We start from the raw sequence: 6,000 nt of genomic DNA, 5'->3' as shown, positions 1-6,000 counted from the left end.
TTTAGGATGCTTTTTGGACATCTATGTTTTTGATTATGAGCCTGATTATATAAACTACATGGTTAGATTACATGCACACATTTACACCTTTTTCAAAGCACCACAATTTGTGCATGGGCATTTGCATATAATGTAAGCTGGTTCTTGGAGCCTAATATATTTTTAAAAATATATTAATGACCCATTTACTATGTGCTGGCAAGCATGAATGTGTGCTTAACACCACTTAAAATTTGAGGCTGTAGTTTGCGCTCAGGCACTTCGTTCTAATTTAGGTCTTGGTGCATGCCAACCAAACACTAAGCATTTTGGGTGGGGGGGGAGAGAGTAGGTTGCTCTGCACTAGAGAATGACACAATGACTGTTTCCCATGGTTAGCCATGGAGTAGACACAGGTAACCCACAGGAACAGGGGAAGAAATCGACTGGTTTCCTAGGGTACGGGGACAAAACCATTCACCGCCCCGTAGAATGGTGAATGGCCTTGTCCCCACAGTAACTGTTTTGCTGTGAGTTGCCTCCCTTCCCACCCCACTCGGTCAGTTATCGCCGGTGCAGAAGCAGCCCCCCCTCGTGGGTTCAGTAGCCCCCTTCCATATCGCAGGACCAACAGCCCTTGCACCCTCCCTCTTTGGCTTCCCGATTACCAGCAGCAAAAACCCCCAGAAGTTACTGTGGAAGGAGGGATTCAATGGCAAGAAGGAACCCAGAGAAGCGCTGCATGCATGAAGATTCCAACTGGTAGGCTCGCCCCAGGAAGCGTGAAGGGGCTGACCCAGGAGAGTTGAGGGTTTGTTGTGTTTGTTTTTTGTTGTTGCCAGTGTTCAGGAGCTAGGGAGGGAGGGTGTAAGAGCTGTTGGATGCACGATAGGAAGGAAGGGTTTGCTTGGGCAGCTGAAGGGAATGGTAACAATTACTGGATCTGGTCTGGGACTGGGGAGCAGTTACTGGGTCTGGTCTGAGCTGGAGCTGCTGGACTCATGAGGGGGGCTGCTGTTGCACCCACGAAGGAGGGAAGGGTTTGCTTGGGCAGCTGAAGGGAATGGTAACAATTACTGGATCTGGTCTGGGACTGGGGGGCAGTTACTGGGTCTGGTCTGAGCTGGAGCTGAAGGGAAGGGTGACAGTTACTGGATCTAGTCTGGGGCTGGGAGGACAGTTACTGGGTCTGGTCTGGTCTGGAGCTGATGGAAAGGGTGATAGCTACTGAATCTGGTCTGGGGATTGGGGGAGAAGGGAAACAGGTGCTGGGCCCATTTGGTGGGTGGAGTAGAGCTGGAGGGAACAGAGAGGTGCCAGATCCACACCTGGGCACTGACGGAAGGGGATAGAGGTGTTGGTCCCATGAGAAGGGAGCTAGAGGGAAGGGAGAAAGATGCAGGACCTGCAGGGAGGAAGAGAGAGAGAGAAGGAAAGGGAAAGAGAAAAGCTGAACCAAGGGTATGAAGGAAGAGTGAGTGAAATATTGAATATAGTGGAGGGAGGGAGGAAAGAGAGAGTGTGAGAGACACATTGGTATAAGGGAGTAAGAGAGGGGAGAAGCTGGACACAGGGAGATATTTTAAAAGAGGGGAGATGATAGGTATAGATGAGGGAATAGGAACAGAGACAAAAAGTGGAATGCTGCATGGGATGGTATATGGACACAGAGAGAAGATGGCTAGACATGCGGGAGAAAAAGAACACAGAAGGAAGATGCTGGGCAGGGGGGATATAGAGGAGTGATACTGTACATGGGGGGAAGGGGTCATAGAATGGAGAGATGTTGAAGGTAGGGAGATCAGGGAAAATACTAAAAATGAACATATAGGAGACAGAGAAGGGAGATGCTGAACACGGGAGAGATTTGCATATAATGGAGGTGACAGGCATGCAAATCTGCCCCATGCATATTCATTAGGGCAATCTCCAAAACACAACTGGCCTAGTGGTCCTCCAGGACAGGGTTAGGAACCACTGCTCTAGTGTCAGCCTAGTCTGGGTGTAACTGGAGGAGATTAAGTCTGCCAATCTATTGGATAAAGAATGTTTGCCAATGGCTGCCCTAATCCTATTAGGAAATTAAATCGCAAACTGTGTGCCACGGCGAGATTCCAAGTGTACCACCAGGGATTGAAGGGCACAAGTGTCACTTCTGGCATCAGCACCTCTCCTCCTCTCCACCCCCACATGAACCTTGTCTCGTTTTCCCTGAACCTGGGTCCGTGTCTGGAGGGCCTTCGAGCACGTGTGGACGTCGACGTCATGTTCATGCGTGCAACATCAACGCATTGACGTCCGCGCATGCTTGGAGCCTCTCCAGACATGGACCCGAGCTTAAGGGACAATGAGATGAAGTTCATGTGGGGCAGGGCTGGAGAGTTGGTTGGGGCGGGGCTGGGTTATGGGTGTGCCACAGAAAAATATGTGCTCTATTAGTGTGCCAGAGTACAAAAAAAATGGCACCTATTTGTCTTTATTTTAAAAACTGAGGGCTCCTTTTACTACATGGCACTAGAGGTTTTCAGCGTGGGTCAGTGAGGTAAAAGAGCCAACGCTCATAGAATTCCTATGAGCGTCGGAGTATTTACCTTGCTGGCCCGCGCTATCAAACTCTACTGTTGTTTAGTAAAACCTAGCATAAATTTGGCAGATATTGCGCTTGGATTTTTAATGTGATCTTATGCCCGTTCTTAAGCAAGTCTAAACATCGGGGTGTATTTTATGCATTAATGCGCAAATTTTTATTGGTGGAAATGGCTGCACCTAAATTTTGACACAGTTCCCGGGCGTCAGTGCTGTTCCATATACCATGCCTAACTTTAAGCACAGCTTATAGAATAGAGCTTTTCCAGCACCAATTTTTTTGGGCTCCATACATAGAATTTAGACCTTAACATCACTGGGATTCTTCACTAAGCTACTTATCCAATATTTCTTAGAGAAAAACAACATACAAGACTTCATGGCATAGCACTTTTTCAAATTTAAATTGTATGATGTGTTGCTTGATCTTGATTCTTTACACCAAAGTATTACAGTTGGCATTTGTTTGAAGAAAATGAGAGTGCATTGTACAATGAAAGATCACATTGCTTCAAACTTTTCCATAAAGTTTAATACGATTCTTTGGATGCAGTGGGAGAGTGGGGTCAGCTATGTCTGACTACCATCTACCATACTTACATGTCATATTTATAAAGGAAGCCTATTAAGGATGAAAAACAAAACCATGGCACCAAGCTGTCTGGTAATGTTGCCAAATTAGTATAATTCTGTCAGATGAATGTCCAATCAACATTTTCAAAATCATTTTTATTTACACCCACTTCATTTGGTTCTCTTTGCTTTATAATTTTGCCATATATTGCTGGCAAGTGTATAATTTCTGCTTGGACTGTATAAACTGTGACCTGGATCCAAGATTATATGGTCTAAGGACCTTTGTGGCTCATTGTGTTGGGATACAAATCTATCTTTAACATGTTTGGCCTGATAGTTTTTCCCAAACTTAAAAAAAGGAAGCATTTATTCCCATATTTTCTTTAGTTTAGCCTTGTTATATGTTTCTATTTGCAAAGAACCTTCTCTTCACCAAGAATATATTAATAAAGTGAAAAAAGAAATGAGCTTTTTACAGCACAAGATATTATTTGTAAAAATATTTTGTAACTCCTCAGCATGTTTTACTTCTCTTGAAATAATAATACTGTAATTAAAAAAATAGGGCACAGGATATGCTGTATTTTATACATCCTATAGGGGTTTGGCCTGGTTGATACCATAGTACTGTACTTCTATACCTTCAAAGTACATAATCCTTTGATAAGGTCAATGTCAAATCACTTTTGTATTCTGCCCAAACTGTTATATCATCAGAATTGTAATAATCTAGAAATAAATGTTTGGGATCTAATTTGAAGCCAATCCAATGGCTAAGTGACTGCACTGCCACATGAGAGATATTGGTTGTGTTCCTTAATTTGACTTCTGCTTCTTGGGCCACCTGGGACCTCTAAAACAGAATAAGGGAATCGTAACATAATGGTGAGACTAAGGTCTTTATCCTTGACCAAATGGTTGTAGTTGGACTGAGGGAGAGATGACAGAAATGAGCACATTTTCAAGGTAGCGTAATGAATGAAGCTTAATGGAGTCTCTTTCAACACCCCCCCCCCCCAGAGAAAACTGCTGGGTCTAACTCATAAGAACATAAGAAATGCCTTCACCGGATCAGACCGAGGTCCATCTAGTCCGGCGATCCGCACACGCGGCGGCCCGTTTAGGTACTCCTTTTTGGAGACCCGAAATTGCCGTATCCCTCAATATGATTTGCAAGAAGGTGTGCATCCAACTCCTCTCCCCCATATAAAACAGGTAAAATAAAAATTTTAAAACACTTAGGATAAAAACAGTTCCAACATGTAAAGCCTGGCTGTTATAAAACTGAATGTGGATAAGACTGCTGGCTTATTGGGAATAAATTTTTTTTTTCATCTTCAGAGATATCTTCTTGATGGTACTTGTTAATCACACGCTTTAACAGTGAATAGATCTTTTGTTAGATATTGCAATCAATAAAGGAGATATGATGGTTATTTTTTCTCATAATATTTTATTGTAATTTCAAAAATGTTGTATTACATATTGTAGGTTGGATATCTGTATGCTTATTATTCTTTAATTAAAAAAAACAAACTCAAATAAAACCTGATTGTGGATATGTGCACACAAGTGTACCAAAAGACATAGAAAACGTGTGCATGTATACTCATATTTATACCTTTAGAGAATATGTAAATTTGCATTAGAGCATTTGTATAAGAACATAAGGATTGTCATTCTGGGACAGACTGAAAGTCCATCAAGCCCAGTATCCTGTTACCAACAGTGGCTAAGCCAGGTCCCAAGTACCTAGCTAGATCTCAAGTAGTAAAACAGATTCTATGCTGCTTATCCTAGGAATAAGCAGTGGATTTCCCTAAGCCATCTCAGTAATAGTCTATAGACTACTCTTTTAGGAAATTATCCAAACTTTAAAAAAAACCCTGCTAAACTAACTGATTTCACCACATTCTCCAGCAACAAATTCCATAGTTCCCACTCGATGCAGGAGAAAATTTCTGGCCACCTCCGAGACAACTTTTTCATCAAACATAGGGCCTCAGACTTATCTGCATTAATCCAGGGCCCTAAAATTTGCCCCAAATGATTTAACATATTCATAGTCTGTAGAAAGGAAACTTTTGGGTGGTGAATGCAGTCATCAGGTCATCTGCAAACAATGCTAACTTGAGTTTCTTAAGCTCCACCAGGATCCCATGGATTTGCAGGTCCTGCAAAATCTTGAAGACTAATGACATGGCTCTATACAAAGTACAAAAGTATGGGTGATAGGGGGGGGAGCACCCAGGTAGCTGTGTAAAGCACCTGAATCATACTTACAATAGGGCTAAGCCATCATTCGAAAGCTTTTTCTATATCAAAAAAATTATATATATATAAAAAAAAGAAAAGAATAGCTTTACTGGGCCAGACCAATGGTCCATCAAGCCCAGTAGCCCGTTCTCACAGTGGCCAATCCAGGTCACCAGTACCTGGTCAAAACCAAGGAGTAGCAATATTCCATGCTACTGATCCAGGGCAAGCAGTGGCTTTCCCCCTTGTCTTTCTCAATAACAGACTATGGACTTTTCCTCCAGGAACTCATCCAAACCTTTCCCCAAGGGACATCAGCTAAAAGTCCTCTAGACCCCAGTGATTCCAAATATTGCCTTTCCAATCAGTTGCTGCATTCAGAAACTTAATACCATCTCAAAATGGTCGAGCAAGGCGGAAGGAATGCAGAGAATGATACTGTAATCGGTTCTGGATGTTTCCATAATTCTGCAGGCTTCCGGAGTAGTTTTAACCCAATACATTTTCCTGCTGATAACAAATAAGAGTCCAAAAGGAAAAAGCTATTTATAATAAATTCATAATAATGTAGTGGTAGCTTTAAAATCTCTTCTCTTTTGCAAA

This window comes from Geotrypetes seraphini, chromosome 3 (assembly GCF_902459505.1).
Source record: "Geotrypetes seraphini chromosome 3, aGeoSer1.1, whole genome shotgun sequence".
NCBI lineage: Eukaryota > Metazoa > Chordata > Amphibia > Gymnophiona > Dermophiidae > Geotrypetes > Geotrypetes seraphini.
This window is presented reverse-complemented; position numbering follows the sequence as displayed.